General features: G+C 44.3%; 1 protein-coding gene across 1 annotated transcript in view; it reads right to left on the bottom strand.

The window, feature by feature from the left end:
- LOC119394516 (cuticlin-1) overlaps positions 1–17,637 on the bottom strand; it is a 179,815-nt gene that overhangs the window by 161,731 nt on the left and 447 nt on the right. The window lies entirely within an intron of this gene.

Genomic DNA, 17,637 nt, shown 5'->3' with positions numbered 1-17,637 from the left:
GAAAATCACGTAACATCTAGTCACGTGACTAAATCGCGTAACATAACGAAACGTCTATCACGTCAACAAAAATCACGTAACATCGCGTAGCTAGTCACATGACTAAAGCCACGTAACACCACGTAACAGCTAGTCACGTGACATGTTCCTGCCAATAACACGTAACCGCTAGTCACATGACTAAAATCACGTGATATCACGGAACACCTAGTCACGTGACAATCACGTAACATAACGGAACTAGTCACGTGACTAAAATAAGGTAACAACTAGTCACGTGGCTGAGCTCACGTAAAAACTAGTGAAGTGACATGTTCCCGCCATAAAACACGTAATAACTAGTCACGTGACTCAAAATCACGTAATATCAAGTGACAGCTAGTCACGTGACATGTTCCCGCTAAAACAACGTAACATGTAGTAGCGTGACATTCTACCGCCAAAACCACGCAGCAGCTAATAATGTGACTAAAATCGCGTAACATTGAGTGACGTGACTAAAATCACGTCACATCACGTAACAACTAGTCACGTGAAGAAAATAACGTGAGATCACGTAGCATCGAGTCACACCACTAAAATCACGTAACAACTAGTCGCGTGATTAAACATCACGTAACAGCTAGTCACGTGACTAAAATCACGTAGTAACTGGTCACGTGACATGTTCCCGTCAAGAACCGCGTAACAGTCACGTGACTAAAATCACATCACGTAACAGCGAGTCACATGACATGTACCCGCCAACCACGTGACCCGCGCGTAGTTGGAGAACCGACCGAAACCGGAGAAAGATAGGCAAGCCTAACCGTACTTAGTACTACAAGCAAAAATTTAGCATCTCTAGCAAAAGCTTGGCATCACTAGCAAAAACTTAGAAAAGCTAGGCCGAACACTAGCTCCGCTGTTGGTTTCAGCCTTGCGCCACTAGTGCAAGCTGCACTTGCAACATCTTGCAACGATTGCGGCAGCCTGTAGGAAGGCTAAAAAAACATTATCATTCAAGAAATGCTCGCACAGCGATGTCCTAGACCATAAAAACGGCTTGACGTCGTAATAACGCCATTGAACATAGCTTAGTTATACGTAAATAAATTCATTTTTACCAGCGGTGCTCTACCAAAATGATCGGTAGTCACTAGGCAGGCATTTTCTATTCCGTTTTAAATGGCGCCCTGCCTGGCTGTTCTTTAAAAGTGAAGGTTTTTTTTTATGTGCTGTTTAATGCGCACCCGTCATTTTGACGTCGTGAGTTTTCGCGGGTCTTTGACGCCGCGGGACAGGGAGAAAATGTCAGCGCTGATCAAGAATTTCTGGCCGAACGAATAATGGTCAGGAACATGCAGTATCGGAATAATTCGTTGTTTTACGTTTTGCCTAATTGTGTATAAGCAGTCATTACATGACAAGGAGGTTCCATGCCTTTTATTGCTTCGCGGGACACCGAAGCGCTGCGAAAATGACCTAATAGGTTTCCATTATTAGAGAGCTAGAGGCTAGTCGCTCCACACGAGAAGTATACAGAGCTTCAAAATTGGATAGCGCGAAATCGACAAGGACTACGAAGGAACACAGATGTACAGGACAGGCGCTACTCGCAACTAAGTACAGTAGCGCCTGTCCTGTACGTACGTCTGTGTTCCTTTGTAGCCCTTGTCGATTTCGCGCTATCCAATTTTGAAGATTATTAACCAACTAGCCCAGCAACGTATACTAATAAGATACAGAGCTTAATTGAAGTGATTACATTGCGCCACAAAGAATGCGCTTTCGGCAGCACATCTGATACTTTTTTTTAAATGCAAGGTGTAGTCGCATGGTACGCTGCTCAAGTCGATACGACTCAGTCGAATTTGCTGCAATTTTTATTTTTTAATTAGTGGTACATGTATACAAATATGTAATGTATAGCCAACACTTTCAAACTGCTCTTCTGAAGAGCACATAAGGCGCTTATAAATCGCTTTATTGCTTCCTTAGGACTATTTGTGGTGAAATCCTGTGTACATCGACGAACAAACTCTACGTTACTAGTTCAATTGCTTCTGCGAAGCGGCGTGGACGGCGTACTTAGCCAAGACTTGAGAAACTCAATGGCACGCTACAGACACGAAGCAGCCGCGTGGTTGGCCTGGATGCCTAGCAGTTGCAAATTTCTGTTGCCTCTGCACCGTGCACACCGTTTCTTATGGGCAGAAAATACTTCCCTACAGCGAAATTGCGAACTGGTTGGCTTGGTCTCAGCGCATGATAGGCTCCTTGGCCTGACCAGGCCACACATTTAAAGAGAGATGCACTGTGCGAAAACTAAAGGAAAGACAGGTAGTCTCCAGTTGGCTACCCTGTACTTGGGAAGAGGAAAGATTGCAGTGAAAGAATGAAAGAGACGAGTTCATGAACGGGGGTCGGATAATAATTATGACAACGGCAACGTTCAACTAAATGGAAAACACTATCGATGCACGGTCGGAATTCGTTGTTCGATCCGGTGTCTCCAAGAAAACGCACCAATGCCATTATAGTGGCTCGCGTTGAAGACAGCGTAGACCAGTGCCCTAGAATTTCGCTTTCCGTGAGTGGGCGGTTGCCTAGCTGGTCTAGTACGATTGCGAATGCTGCTGTTTGGTAGTTAAAACGGGATCACTCGCAGATAACGTGCGCGATTGTTTCGCTGCACCCACATAGTCGACGTTTTTGTGGGCTATTAGCCAAAACAATAATAACTGAATAAGCATTTGCGATGTCAAGCCGCAGACGGACACTAAAGGTAGAAATCACGCCGCAAGAGGCCAGACGGAATGCGTGGTTGCTTATTGTGGTTTGAGGTACGAAGGTGTGTGCTCGTAAATGTGGGCCAATTTCACAGGTCTAGCGTTAAATGACATGAAACAACCAACATAGGGGCAAGTCTATGTCATAAATAAAAAAAAAGATAGCAGGTTTATTACTGCAATGGCATTGCATGATTTTGCCATGGTTCTGTTCGGACGTTGTGTGTATAAATTAAAAAGTGTCCACTGTCTCACAATGCATGCCTTTCACAACATACTTTCCGGATCACAAAGGATACCCGCCTGTATTTTGATGTGTGCACACTACTTTCATGCTTAGTACTTGTAAGTGTCCTCGAAATGTTTACGACGTACGCCGGGCTCCTAGGAGGCCGCTCTCCCCCATACGCCGTGACTAGTGTGCAGTCTCTTCTGCGCAGGCGTGGCCTATTTGCCAATTTTGAGTCTTCTGCTTAGTCTTAAGAAAATAAAGGTATTCTTAAGTCAAAGAAACGGTTTAATGCATCCTGCAGTAGTAAATATATGTGGTCATCAACAAGAAGCACTCGGGGAGATCATCGCATCGCAAGAGGGGTGACACTGTCCAAAGCTCAAGAGCGCTAAAATAAAAGTAGCAATTTGAAATGAAAGTTATGCACGTGAGCATGCACGAACGTGCACAGTGTGTTAATGTAGCGGCTGGACAGCTACACTTTGTAGCATGATTTGCACTTCCTACCGGGACGTATGCTTTGCTGCACCTGTGTGTTAGTCATGTAGTCTAAGCTGCCTCGAGGCTTGCTCATGCAATTCACGAAGTTGACGCATGTGTAAATTTCTTGTGGGCATTTGTTACACGTGTGTAAAAACCTCTATCCGTGGCCCCAGTCCTCACGGTGTTTGTGCTACCACATGGCGATACAGCGACTGCATTTTTAAGTGGGTGGACCGGCGATATCAAACCGCACACTTAAGTAGTACTTGGTGGAGGAGGAATGTAGAAAGATACACGAAAGGGTGACGGGATCTGCTCGCTGCGAAAACGCTGAAGAAGAGTGATGACGGACGGGCGAGCACGAGGGTCTTCCAAACAAAATTGCCCCGAACGCCAGCAGGCAGTCGAAAGGGTAAAAGACCTCGGCAACTGAGCTGCCACTCAATCACTGCAAGGTGGTGCTGCCGGCTGGATACGAACCGCCGGCAATAAGCCCCGCGGCTTGTGATGGAACACGTGATGATTCCCTTCGCACGCCCTGCAGGCTGTTGCTTTTTTTCTAGATCTTACGTTCGCTTCCAATTTTCTAAAATATATTCCGCCACAGCAGGATGCGACCATGGCAAATCCGATTCAGTTAGTGCCTTGAAAAGCTCTGCGTCAACGACCAAGCTGTTATCGGAAACGCCCTTCGTTCCTGGCGCTGTCCTTTAACCTTTTCTCTTCGCCCTTTAAGCTCTCCGTGCAGCCAACTCTGCTGGAGATGAAAGCTCGATTGCGGTTGTTATAATGACAACTGATGACAATTCGTTATTGTATATTACGGGTGCCGTCACGTTCAAAGTACTCGCTCCAGTGACGGCCGATGTTGCGCAGAAGCGGACGCGAATCTTGAAAGCTACCGTCCTCTAACAAGACCATCAATTCACCCGTTTCTTTCGAGCGCAAGTGTTATAACGCTACTCCAGCGTTAAAAACCGGCGCACGTCCTTCCATAGCCTTCGCGAGAGAGCGATCGCTTTCAGTGTAGCCCGATCTGATCAGTCGAGAAGTGGCGCCATCCCAGGCCGAAGCAGTCCTGCTGTATTTTTTTCATCTCGTTCAAGAAAACGAATAGGTCACACGATAACTCGACCGCTATATAAATGCCCTGGTCTTTTCCGTTACCGCCCTAATGTTTGGTGACCACTTGAGCCCATCAGTATGTATTCATATTGCTGAGTTCATGCTGCTGGGCCAGTTGTATTCATTATTCACTCTGCTTTCGATAGATCTGGGACTCTCGGTGCAATTTCCGTGCTTCAACGTGTCACTTCCGACCGCAGTTCTCCAGCGCGCCGCCGTTCGTGCGTTTCTCGTCGTCGGCGTAAACGATCTATTGGAGGATGAAAGAGCGCAGCACATTAATCCCCAAGAGAAGAGGAGGCGACCGTTCAGGGGAGGAATGCCTGAAAGAGCCGTTCTGTACAGTTACGTGACCTCACGCTGTATCCAAAGGCCGTATCCTCCCTTTGGGCCAATCAGAGCTGATAACGTTCGGCAGTATTTGGAACTGTACTCTCAGGTCCGCACAACTGGCCTGTTTGTCTCTTAAGTGAAAGTGGCCAGGCTTTCACTGAGATTGTAGCGGGTTTTCATACCTTTCTTGGTATAGTCCAGACTTGGCAGTAATAAATTTACAGTAATCGAACTGGAGTCATTAAATGACTGTTGGCTCTGATGAGTAATGTAATGAATTACTTTTGTGGGCAGATGATTTGGTAGTGTAGGGAATTATTTCAATGAGTAATTTCAGGAAGGTTACTCATTCCATTCCCAATTAATTTTGGCTAAATTATAGCATGTCCGCTTTCCTTATGGCACAAGAAATTAAGCAAAAGGGAAAGAGAAGTAAAAAAAAAGAAAAGGTAATGTGAGTGCCAAACCTCAGGCGTGTGACCGAGTCCCAGTTACTCCCGCGATGCAACAAAGATTTCGAGATTTCAATGCATATGCGCTGTAAATAAAGTGTACACGAGTTAGTGCATGTATGATTGAAGTTTGTTAAAATAATTTCAAAGTAATCTCATTACTTTTCAAAAGTAATAGCAATGTAATGTCGTTAATTTCGGTCAGTAATGTAATTTAACACATTAACAACTTGTAATATAATTCCAGAAAAGTAATTAGTAATGCAATTTTACTAACTTATACGCGTAATTTTGCCATCTCTGGTGTATTCCATAAGGACCGAGGTGACATCATTGCTAATTAAATTGCGAGTAATGTGCACGTGGAGCATGTACACTGGTACTAAAGTGGCGACTGCTCTGAAGCACGACCATGCATCAATGCCGCACGGCACATTATCCGCGCCAGCCATTGTAATCACAACGTACTCCTAATCATAACACAAAATATCCTCGTCGAGTTGTTTCTGAACAATAAGCGGGGCAACGGGTGGAAGTCTTGCACTGCTGGTAAACGTGCTGCCCTACGGAGGCTCCGCGCCGCCAACGCCAGAATCTAGAACTTCGCGTCGTCGAAGCAGTACCTAAGCGCCGACGCATATTGGCGCCGCCAAGACATATATGCATGTGTCATTGATATTATTTGCCTGATATATTCCAAAATCAAAGCACCTAGACAGTTTTGCAGCAGTTCGTTATATTGTTTCATGGTATTCACATTAGTGCGACAGCAGTGCCTTATTATTATTTTTTATCACCTCAATAAAAGCTGTTCGGAGAGCAGAAATATAAATGGGCGGTCTCTATTATTAGACATAGCGTCGTCTACTTGCCGTCTACATAGGGTGTTAAATCAGTGCTGCATACTCAAGTACGAAAGCGGTGGATGCTGCAAACGTAAAACAACTTCTAAAAACAAAATACTAGGACGTTATTTCAGCCAGAGTCCCTAATCGGCTTTTAGGGAACACAATTGAGCATCGTTTCTCATCGCAGTATCACTATATTTCCATTTCGTCGCCAGATTCAAAGTCTCTGTTCGAAATGCCAATGAAGGCAGCAGTTTTCGATAGTCACAAGAAGGAGCTGCAACACCACGAGTACTTGGTTCAATCAAGGGCAGGGTTGGTACCCACGCGAAGGAGCATAAAAGTACCAGAAGAAAGGTTCCTCAGCAAGAACATTTCGCACTTGAAGAAATATTCGTTCTGGTCCGGTTGTAGAACACGGCACCATGCCTGCGAGGCTGTAATTTCAAGAAGCAGCTTTTCAACCCACAATATTTATTTCATCTCGAAGAAGGTTCCTACGGATGTTCTTCAAGTGAAGTCAGCATTCGAGACAATCAAATCTAAGCGCTCTATGTAAGCCCCACATTTTTGTTCACGATTTCATAGCTCAACTTTTCTTACAGCATATAGACAACTTAGACACTAAACATACTTGTAGAACGGTTTGAGATCACTGTGACATCACACAGCATGGAATGGTGAAATTATGTCATTGTCGCAGTTCTATACAAGGCTGACCTATGAGCACGAGAGATAACCGTGGCACTCTTTCCTCAAGACGACAGCCAAGACAGCTTAGCTGTTCGACATGTGCGTTTCACTTGGCATACGAATTATACTGGAAAACTCGTAAAAGCAGCGAGGTCGGCCGATGAGCGTATGCAGGTCGTGTGCGCAGGAATACGAAATCGCTCTGACGCGCAGCAACCGGTAGAACGATGACTGCTGAGCAACCCTAATGCGTTCGTCAAGGCCATATTTTCCAGTTTCGAGCAGTGAATTTTAACAGAATGAGGCTACAGGACGACGCCGTAGAAAGAAAAGCAACCCACCGTTCGTCTGGCAGGCGAAAGCGAAAACAGGGAAAAAAGAGTATTGGAAGCGGAACGTTGGGATAGTTGGAATTTCGAAGAAAAAAAAAACAACAACTCATAGATGGAGCAGAGAAGAAGCCGGCGTTCTTACTGCCTTCTTTTTCTGTGAAACATCTACGAGGTCGTTTTTTTTCTTGCGATGCAATATACAGGGGAAAAAACCCAGCAGTGTTATCCTATGTTCGTCAGTGACTTAAGCTGTGGCAAGAAGCGTTTATTTAATTTTTTTCGCCACATTAACGTGACGTTAAAGTGTCTCAGGGCGACATTGTTCTTATAATAGGCAGGCTATTACTACAACATTTATATTGATAGTTTAAAAAGAGTACTTCATTACTATTTAATACTTCTCTTGCAGTGTCCTTACATGTTATTATGCATCGCTATACCACTGACTCATAAGTTGGACATTTGTGAATAAACATCGTAACACTGTCGCGCAAGCTGGAAATTCCTGTCTAAATATCTTCGCTTGAGATCTACTCAGAGGTACTGCTCATGGAACTGCGAAACCCACTTTTAACGCGCAATTAGGAAAATTACGTCATTCGTAAATTTCTCTGCCTTTTCATGAAAAATGTGTTGGCCCTTCGGGTTTAGACGTGATAAACCTACAAATCTTTCAAAAGTGACGGTCAAGATTTCTTATTGTAAAAACTGGACAATAAAAGATACACTTGGGACACAAGGCGACAACATTAAGTGCCGGGTGTTCATTACAATATATACTTCTTTCCCTCAAATTTAACAGTTTTCGTTAGTGTTTTTGAGTTGGGCATCGATTTCAATAAGGGGCATCAGAGTTGCCAGGACCTAAACTCTCCCATTGAAAAATTTTTGAAAGATCCATGAATGTTTTGCGTCCAAATTCCTTAATGTAAGAATTAAGGTGGTTTGTTTTTGAGTTCTATCAAGCCCATTGACTATGTTCTTCCAAAATAGGGCACTTAAGAAAGAATTAAGGTTTTTTTTTTTTTTTTTTAAATGGATTTTGCTTAACGACACAGCAGTTGGGTCAGCTACGAGATTTCCCCTCAGAAGGAAAACATCATCGTGTTCACTTATTATGTATTCTTAACGCTGACATAAGAAGACAGGTAGGATTCGTTAGTGCAGGCCGAGTTTATGGCAGTACATGTGCACACGTCTAAAACTGAGAAGTTCAACACCTCATCAATCTGATAAAAATAGAAATAAGGCCGATATACCGTACTTGAATACTTCGATAACTTCACGGAAAGGTGGAGGCAGCTTTACATTTCAAAAGAACGAGACTGCCCGTAACATATATTAAATTCCACAGCCACAGCTAATCTAGTAATATGTGGACCACAGTTGGTAAGAGCCGCCAAACATTTGCAGCCTCACTGTGAAATGTTCCACGCCAATTGCGCAATGGTCGCTGCTGTTCAATAACTGCATCTTCAAGTGCAAAAGGTGGGTTTTTGATGTTCATTTACTCCAGATAATATTTTTCTTTCTGACGTTTCTTGAAGTTTAGAAGCTCTATACGTGCATTTAAATTAGGGTAACTGCATCTAAACGACATGAATAAAATAAGCGTGCCTTTCTTTTAATCAACTCGGTGCTTGACTGGCCTACCAATCTCTCATAATTTTGAGTCTATTTTCAGTGTATCTAGAAACCGAGCCGCTTAATTGTTTTAAATGCGAAGCATTTCTTAGCGAACCTCAGGTACTTTGGCCGTTTCTATCTATCTATCTATCTATCTATCTATCTATCTATCTATCTATCTATCTATCTATCTATCTATCTATCTATCTATCTATCTATCTATCTATCTATCTATCTATCTATCTATCTATCTATCTATCTATCTATCTATCTATCTATCTATCTATCTATCTATCTATCTATCTATCTATCCGCCTACGTCTGGGCGCTCTCCAGGTCGCCTTCATAACTTGTAGTATACCAAAATTGGCATAGCAGGGGATCAGTGTATGGCGAATACGATCCAGCGGTCATGACATGAATAACGCAAGATACCTGTCGCGTACATCATGAAACCCTTTCTCTCAGTCACGTCTGGCACATACCCGCATACCAGAGTTCATGTTTTGCGGGTATGTGCCACAGGTGATACAGAGTCTCAACCAACACAGTAACCGCGAACACGCACACATTGACACGCAAAGAAAGTGATAATAATAATTGTTGGATTTTTATGTCTCAAAACAACGATATGATTATGAGAGACGCCGTAGCGAAGGGCTCCGGAAATTTTGATCATCTGGTATCTTTAATGTGTGCCGAGATCGCACAGTACACGGGCATCTAGCATTTTGCCTCCATCGAAATTCGACCGCCGCAGCCGGGATCGAACCCGCGACCTTTGGGTCAGCAGCCGAGCACCGTAACTGCTACACCACCGCGGCGTACGCAAAGGAAGTGAGGAAGCTGAAGACAGAACAACCCTGGAAGACGATCAGCTACATCCACTCGTCCACGTGGTCCGCAACGTGGACAACGTGGATTACGCAAAAACCGGGATCACTGCTTCCTACAATTAATATGCCGAGAGAAGCAGGCCTCTCATCATTACCGATGACTTCAACATTGCTTTATCAAACCCAACAACGTCTGGTCTTATACTGCGTGAAAGATGGCTTGGATGTGGATAGGGCATCAAAAGACCTCCCTGCCACGCCCAGGACAGGAGGCATCATAGATCATTTCATCGTAAGAGGCATCCAGGATTTTCATCAGTTGTACTATACCTCGCTCTTCACTGCACTTAGACCCCTCGTAGCCACGATCATGAACGGATCCGAAACAAGTCCGGTCAAGCTGCTGGGGCTCACTGATCACGGTCATGATGACCTTGTTCAAGAACTGTCAAGAACCCCTTCCACACATGCACACGGGTGCGTGCGTGCGTGCGTGTGTTCATTCTCCGTGCGAGCGTGCGTGCGTTCTCCGTCACAAAGGACAAGTATAAGCATACCATCTGTAACAACTGCAACTGTGACTGTAAAGTACGTGCAGTGCACCTGCGCGTGCCACTCGGCTGTGCATATATCTAGGGAAACTATCCTGAATGAAGCTTAGTTGCGAGAAACGCCTGTCCTGCGCATCTGTGTTCCTTCTTTGTCTTGTTCGAATTCGCGCTATCCAGTATTGAAGAATATAAGCACTATACGTATATCAGCTTACCGCGTCTGGTGTTGGAAATACCCATGTTGCTGTTGGCATCGTTACGCAACTGTAAAGAAATGGTTTTATAATACATATGCAACTCTTCAACACATGAGTGAGCGTATACCACTGCCACATTTCTCTAGCGTCATTCCGTAACGTTTCGCTCAAAGTGAAAAATTACGCCACAGTCACCATCCCACGCATGCTTCGCATAACATCGATTCCCACGGTACGTGGGATCTGCCGAATTTTTCTTTTATTTTTTTACCACTTGAGTGACTGTCTATGTGTGTGTTGCTACCTTGAACAATATTTCTGGGATTTCGTTCCCCGTGGTTTGCTGAGGCTCATTAAATAATTTAGGAACTAGGCGCTTTCTTTATGCTGGGTGTGTAAGGACTACATGAATTTAGGACAGCTTCAGATTACAATAGCTCTTCCGTGTTTATGGAAATATTGTTGGGCATTTTTAAACTTTTCCACTCATCCGTAGCGGTGGCTACATGACCGCTCTTTTGGTATTTATGCCGACGTGCTTGTCTTTAACTGCACAATTCTCAAGACTTTGTGCTCAGATTTTTCTTTCTCTCATACAACATGAAGGAACACGCACTGTTCACTAGTGCCCCTTTGCCATATCATGTGCATCTTGTAGCAGCCCATATGGAATGCTACAAGTTAAAAGAAACAGCAGTCAGCACGATTAATCGATAACCCTTGATAATGTCGGTAATGCCCCATGGAGGACATATTCTAATGGATCCAAAATTTCCTCACGCATTCTGCTCACGCGAGAACGTTGCCAAAGTGATTGTGCTATGCTCGAACCTGCTTTGTTGGATGCGGCCGTGTTTGCGCCATCTGAGCAATCACCACAGCCACAGGGGTACAAAGGCAGCCCCATGGCCTTATTCAGTCGGACCTATCCCATCATCCTTTACTGTGCACCACGCAGGTTTTTGACGATTACGGCGGCCCCCCGATGTTGCACTCCAAGTACTTTCCCACCTTCACCACCTAACAGTGGGAGACGAAAGGCAGGCCGGTGAAAGCAGCACGTCATCGATCAAGTTTCATTTTGGCATCCGTCGCGAAGCTTGTTCGCTTTCCAACTTGACCAACGTTGGAGAAGCCACCGTTGGTCGCTGCGGTGAAACTTGCCTCCCCCTAAACGAGAACCCTGCGCACGCCTATGAGAATCACAATAGAGCTGCCTCTCTTTTCTTCATGCCTTGCAGCCTGCTTTGGGTTACGTATTTCTTGCGTAGTGGCCACGACTCTGCTTTGGTTGTTGACTGCTGTCGAGACCACTAGGAACATTCGTCAGCACCAGAGATCGGCTATATCCAGCTACGTACACTAATTAGGCGCGCGTCAAATTACAAGTGCTTTAATTTTAAAATGGTCTATCAGTGCGATGTCGGCGCACGCTAAAGAACACCAGATGGTCAAAATTTCCGGAGCCCTCCACTGCGGCGTGCCTCATAATCATACCGGCGTTTTGGATCGTAAAACCCCAGATATTATTAGTATTAAAAAGTTCTATCAGGTTGACCCCATTAGCTGGATAATGTTGCAAATTGATGAACGATTCCAGTGAGTATTATGCTTTTTACGGCGCTCTTATAAGAGAATGCGAAAAGCTGGGTTAGGCGACTCATTTCGATCCCGCTTTAAGCGTGTATATATATATATATATATATATATATATATATATATATATATATATATATATATATATATATATATATATATATATATATATATATATATATATTGAAATAAAAACTCCATGCATGTGCGTATTAACCAACGTGCCACCTGCGTTTGTGAGAAAAGCACGCGCAGAAATTGTGAGAATTCTTAGAACAATACGTCCTGGAATAATAGGGAAGGCGAACTACAACTGTCCTAACCGCCTGAAGCAACGCTCACAGAGATGAGAATTCCCTGCAAGCACGTAGTATCGTGCAGGGCAGCGATTTATTATTTTTCATTCGTTCCTTTGTCGACAGAAATTACAGGTGTCTTTTTTTTTTCAGCCTAAAGGGCAAGGCATGGAATGCTTAAACGTTAAACGCTGCTGCCAAGACGCTGTTTTTTTCCAGAGCCAAAGAGACAAAGTGCACCTCTCTCGTGTACTTGACCGTAATTTCTCCTGTACAGAGCGGCCATTGAAGAGAATAGGCCGAGCATGACCCCCGGGTCAATACCTTCCTGCACCCGTGACAGACAACTGTATGCCTTCTGACGACAAAGGAAACGGCAGTATAGCAAATGAAAAAACAAATCCATGCATATTCTCTTTTCGGAGCTGTCTAAGCGATGTATATGCTTTGAGTTCTATTGTAGGTTGCAGCCTTCCCTAGAACGTTGTTTTCGATTGGAATCGGCATGGCGTCTTTTATCTTCGCTCTAGAGTTCATCAGCATCTGCAACCATCACATAGCAGGTGCATCCCACGACCACCGAAACGCGCGTTTGGCATCAAGTTTTCGCAAAGTTGGAATTTTCCTGATGCGTACAATCCTGCATGTCGCCTTTACATCGTGTCCTGCAGAGCGCTTTCATTCCACAAAATGAAACTCAATGTAGCCTTTGTAGAAAGTGTTCTTTTACATTTGTTGTGCCCCGTGGGCATCACTCTTAAAAAAAAGGTAGTAATACTTGCTTACTTCGGGTAGTAACTGCCTGTCACATATGTTACGACCATTTTAGTAAGTGCAGTTAGTAAATACTACTACCCTTGCTGTTACTAACGGCAATTAGTAACTGTTACTACCGTACCGGTACTAACTATATGTAATAAAATACGGGATGTAAGAAAAAAGAAAGGTAGTAACTGCTACTACCGTGTTCGCTTATTTCGCCACATTATTTGCTCATTGTTAATATTGGTCAAACTCACAAGGCCACATTACGACACAACTTCGGGTAATCTTGCTTGGAGTGTCATGAATGAGAAGAGCACACAGACATAACAAGTTCCCACGCGACAGTACTACGTAGGCGATTCCAGGAGTATTTATAGCCCGTTCATTGGAGATGCACACCTGGTGGCGGTGAGCACCTGTGCTTTAAGATGAATAATAAAAAAAAATAATAACGTGGACCTAAAGTCCAATATTCCAGTGCCTGATTATGTGTGCTTGGGGACGCAACGCAAGGCTTTTAATCAACCGTAGCAAAAAATCAGTATGCCATGTCTATTTTTTATAAAACTGCCACAACAAAGCATCGTACACAACGGCCGATACAGGGTACTAATCTTACTGCCATAGCCTCAATGCACTTGAACGCATCCCTGTGCTAGTACATAGGCAGTAAAAAAGCTGATAATAATCATTTATGATGTTTTACGTGCCAAGACCATATGATTATGAGACACGTTGTAGTGAAGGACTCTGGGGTGCTTTCACATCCGCCTGTCATGTTAGTTTGTTAGAACTTATATTGCGTACTAAAATGTGCACATCACTTGCCTATAGTTCATTTTTTCGCAACAGCAGAATGACGCTTAGGCATTGCGGCTGCGCGATTTTAAAAGGAAAAATTGTTTCTTCATTCATCGACATTTTCTTCGCCAGTTTCCGATTATAAGTGATATGTCGACACGATTCCAGTTATAACTCAATACAATGAGTATTAAAAACAATTTTAGACTGAGTAATTAACGGCCAGGTAGCAAAAATGTAGTAACGGTCCAAGAAAGTTAGTAACGGCTGCAGTTATTACCGATTAGCTTGCATTTACTGTGTACTAACGTGGGTAGTGAACAGGTGGCAAAATGGTAGTAACTGTTGCATGTAGTACCTGTTTACTGACGTAGGTAGTAAACAGGTAGCAAAAGGTTAGTAACGGTACAAGAAAGGTAGTAACCGCTGCAGTTGCTACCTGTCTACTTGCAGTTACTACATTTTTACTAACATTTTTTTAAGAGTGCACAACGCATCCGTGTGATTTAAATACTTTCACTTCCTGCAAGGATATGTGTGTAGCCCTGTGATTCATTAAGACACTTGCCTTTGGAATGTGGTGGCCCAGGTTCAAAGCTAGCGCCACCAAGAAAATTTGTTTTGTGTTCTGTACTTATTCCTTGATGGCGATGATCGTCTTGTCTTACTTGGCAGATAGACAGACGGATGTGCAGTTTTCTCCTTGAGTCGGGATAGAAATACGTATATACGCAGACCTTGGCACTATAATTATGAGGGGCAACGGGGCTTTATTGCCGTGTGTGGCCGTTATAAATGTTCAAGCACTGGGAAGAAGACGCCGACAGCCGTGGCTGCTCACTTCGCCATGGTCCGCGCGCCAGTTGTTTCGCTCGAAGCGCATTTTAGAGCGCTACTGCACGGTAGCGCATGACCTGCAGTCACGTGGTTTTACTTCATATTTCTCGCGCGCTCTTCAACCGCCGGAAATAATCCCCACGCAGCATGTACGTTGCCACCAAAAAATGGATCGGTCGCTTTGAGATGCCCTTTACAACGTAAAGAAACGCACTCGTCCCTACAAAATTAATATAAAAAATGTTACAAAATTGATCTGCATAAATAAATGATTAGGCGCAATATTAAGAATACCCTAACGAGCGCCTCATGACGGCAAACCATACGACGTTGCTTTCAGGTAGTTGCGGTTAACCACGTCTTTTACTGACCCGCAGGTGGCGGGATGGAATCCCGGCCGCGGCGGCCGCATTTTCTATGGAGGCGAAAATGGTAGAGGCCCGTTACCTGGATTTAGGGGCACGTCAAAGAACCCCGGCTGGTCAAAATTTCCGGAGCACTCTACTACGGCGTCTCTAATAATCATATCGTGGTTTTGGAACGTTAAACCCCAACAAAAACAGCAACAACAAATTTTAGAAAAATATTTGTTTCTAGTTACGTGAAAAACCCTGTATGTATACTCCTGGCAACATATGCACGACTGAGTCAAACAGCGACGCAAGTGGTACGAAACCTCCAACGCATTTCGATATGTGCTGTTCTTTTCAATCGATTGTTGCCATGACAAGTCGCTTCTTTGCGCATGCACCTACCAATGCATCATCAATTTTGTCATCATACATAGCTTTGGTATTTGTGATGCAGGTTGCTAACAGCTACAAGCTACCGTGCTGTGCTTCGATCAGCACTTATGGTGCTACGTCAATGATTTTAACGCGATAGAGTTAGAGAGTTCGTTTCGCAGAAATGCCGCCGTCGGTGTCGGCGTCGCCACGTCGCTTGTGAGCGAAAAATCGTCCGTGACCGAAAAATCGAGAAAGATGCAAATAAAATAAACAATAAAAATCTTCGGTCTCATTGAGGATCGAACCCGGGCCGTTTGTGTGGCAAGCAGGTGTCCTACTTGCAGGTGTCCTACTAAAAAAAAAACAATACATAAATGCCACGTAGTGGAAGGAGTCTCCTTAACGCATTTTGTTCGGCAGCTGCCACGACGAAAATGAGCCCATTCGACGATTTCTAGGCGCATTGGCTAGGCCATCAAACTACGTTTTTTGTGCGACGCCATGCTTCGAAAAAAGCCGGGATAGTGCAGCCATCGCCGCTAAAAACACAGACGAATTTTCAAACAGCTCCAAAAATGGACAACCTATGTACATCTAGCGGAAAACATATCAAGCCAACGCCTCCTTTCTGATCAAGCAAACAGCAAACATTAGATAATGTGCTGCCATCTGTGAGGCATTGTGAGAACTATGTCTCGACTCTAGCACAGGGATGTGCTTTAGATCCAAAACCTGTACCACTATTACAGATACATAGCGCGCGCGTGTGTGTCTGTGTGTGCGTGTGTGTAACAACACACAGTAATAAGTATGCCCTTATTGGTTGAAGTGCGCACTAGGGGCCGGATTTCGCTTTCGCGTTCAACTCTTAAAGGCGAAGCTTAAGGGTCCCCTAATATTTCGTATGCTTCGGACTGTTGAGATTCCAAAATTCCATTGAACCTGCGCGTATTAAACTTAACTTACCACACGCTGCTGGTAGGTGTATGGAAATACCCGAGTCATTAGCTGCCTAATTAAAAAAATTGTAAATGACGTGAAAACTGGGATGCGATGCATCTTTCAGAAAACATGGTGTAAGTCGATGACTGAGATCGAGCACAACAGGCGAAGTTATGGCTGCCAGAACCTAGAGCCGCTGCCATACCTAGACGTATCTTAATGAAAACGGACTGTTATTCTAAGAAATTATCTTAACAAGGGACTTGTTTTAAAAAATCCAGTGTCTTAGCATCATGGTTCAAATAAGAAAGTGAAAAGAGTTGTTTTATCGACTCAAGAAGTCCCATAAAAAACATCATAATGCAACGCATTTAACACTCCTCCCAACGAAATATTACGCGATGAACTTGACGGTATTGATCTTCAACAGCCGACTGAAATAAACGAAGCGGCGCCGGCGACATTAAATGCATATTTATTTAGGACCCTTCTGGCCAGTGGCTATAGGTCTAACCAGTGTTGTGTATTTTCATGTACTAAGAGAAGTTGAGAAAAAAAATATTGATTGATGATTGATTGACAAAAAGCTGATGCAGTTGAAGCACTCCTCAGGGTGGTATCATTCTGCCCTTCGAAGTCCTAGCAAACGACGCCTGACTACCTGCTCCATGATCGTATCCCTCTTCCGTAACAATGGCCTCTTGTCAGCACTACGTGGGGTAACGTGCTTCAAGCACTGCAATCACTTAACGGTACAGCATGCATGCGTGGAGCAGTCTCCGGCATCTTGCCGAAGCGCCCACGGCGACTTGATGCACTAGTCGACATGAAGACAACGCGTGTTTGGTGCTCGCACGCTGTTTGTAACACGCGCGTGGCGCACGAGCGGGTTATCGCCTGTTTCCCGCTGAGGTCTATCGGCTGCGTGGGATAGGTGAATTTCAATGAAGTTTGTATGGCGACCCTAATGTACAAGATAAAAAAAAGGCGATCGCCTCCTTCAGCTGAAAGTAACGAAGTGGCACAAGATCCGTTGCGATGAGCGGAATCAACCGTACCATCGGGTTATTCCGCCGCGACCCTCTGGCGGCTGTGTGGCCGACGGCAACCCATTGGAAGTCAGTCCCACGCTAAGCGCACCCGTGAGCTTCTCTCGCAACCCTCGAGGAAATCTGGGACGTAGCGCTCGCAGC

This window comes from Rhipicephalus sanguineus, chromosome 5, assembly GCF_013339695.2.
Source record: "Rhipicephalus sanguineus isolate Rsan-2018 chromosome 5, BIME_Rsan_1.4, whole genome shotgun sequence".
Taxonomy (NCBI): Eukaryota; Metazoa; Arthropoda; class Arachnida; order Ixodida; family Ixodidae; genus Rhipicephalus; species Rhipicephalus sanguineus.
Note: the sequence above shows the minus strand (reverse complement) of the source record. Positions and strands in the feature narration are given on the sequence as shown.